The following is a 1,754-nucleotide window of genomic DNA, read 5'->3' on the forward strand; positions in this document are numbered from 1 at the left end:
ATTGAGGCTGGAGGAAAAAAGGGGAAGGGTGTTCCAGGCTGCCTACTACAGCAAGAACAAAAGCTTCCTTCTGCAGAGACTCCTGCTTTAGACTCTAGAGGAAAGCAAGAAAGAAAGAAGGAAGGAAGGGAGCGAGAGAGAGGGAAGGAAGGAAGGAAGGACAGACGGACAGATGGATGGACAGTCTCCTTCCAATGTAGTGATTTGCCCTTTGATTTAAGAAATGCCCACAAACTTAGCAGCTTTTGAAAATTTTGTTCCTCTAATGACTTTCTCACTTTAGAGCTCAAGTCACTTTCACTTTGACCAGGTACACCTAAAAAAGGAACACTTTACCACTGTCTGTGTTTCATATGAACAGCCCCCCGCTCTCCCAGCATTTTTGGGGTCCATCCCAGTTCCACAACCAGGAATGTTACCCCCAGGCTAATGTGCCCTGGTGACAGAGGCATCAGGAGAAGGCCCTAGGAGAGCACCCAAGAGACTCGCATTCTAGTGTGTTCTAGCCCTCTGTCCTCTTTTCTTCTCCAACTATCACATCCTCTAAAAAATTGTCCATATGGGATGTTGACACTTAGGGAGAATGAAGGTCATCAGATCCAAAGGCTTTTCACTTATATCAGTCTTATAGGAGTTTTTATGGAGCATTTGGAGTAGAGAATATTTTATAACTTTCCCTCGTTTTCTCTATTCTGCAGAGGGCAGCAGATAAGAAAGAGGGTGGAATTTGCAGCATCTCATCTTGGTTAGACAGTTGGAAGACTTTTCTGCCAATTATAGTGGTTAAACACAGACTCAACATGAAACAACTGCATGAGGGGTTGGAACCTTGATTCATGGCCAAGTTTCAGAACACAGGAGCACCACCTGTCATGGGCAATTTAGTTGGAACAGAAGAGAATGGATTTCACTCAAAACAAGGTGGCTACTTTCTGGAGAGGTGGCAGGAACTGATATTCCCTGACATGCTGAAATTGTGAAGTGCCTTTGGCAGCCCTTCCCAATTTCATTGTCCAAAGGATTTGTTTTTACGTGGAATTCTTAGACTCTTAATTCTGTGTTTCCTGAATCACTTCCAGAGGACACCAGATTAGGGAAGGGTGAGACCTCAGCCACGGGGGGAGAACAGATTAGGGGCTGGTGCATTTTGGGTCTTACCATGTGGACATCCTGTTGGAACATTCTCCATTTCTCCCCAGCAAGGCACACTCTGCTCTGTGAAGAACCCAGGCAGGAAGTGAAAGAGATCAAGGAGGCCACAGTGACAATGCAGCTCATCAGAATTCCCAGGGACCCAATGACTGTTGTCCCAGCTGACCACTCACCACATTCTGTTTTTGTCATTAGTGTCTGTCCCCCAGGGCAGGAGGCATATCTGTCCTAGTTACTATCAGAACTTTCTTAGCACCTGTCACAGTGCCTGGAACATAGCAGCTATTCAGTAAATGTTTGTTGAATAAATCAACTATAAACATGGAAATGATTCCCTTAAAAATGCCTTCACTCTTGTTCAGATGTAGAGAGGTTCGTTACAAACGCTCATGTGCTGGAGATGGGAAGGGACACTGTTGGGTAATAAGAAGAGCTCGAAATATGTAGGAGGGTCCTGGAAAATAGCCCAAAAAGTTCAAATTACATCGGATAAGCAACAGGGAGCCACTGCAGTTTCTTCAGGTCACCAAAAGAAGGCAAGCGGGTGGCAGCTTTACAGGCTGAAAGGTGTATTTGATCTGGAAGATGGTGGGATCACAGAA

Source organism: Galeopterus variegatus, unplaced genomic scaffold (assembly GCF_000696425.1).
Source record: "Galeopterus variegatus unplaced genomic scaffold, G_variegatus-3.0.2 Scaffold1672, whole genome shotgun sequence".
Lineage (NCBI taxonomy): Eukaryota > Metazoa > Chordata > Mammalia > Dermoptera > Cynocephalidae > Galeopterus > Galeopterus variegatus.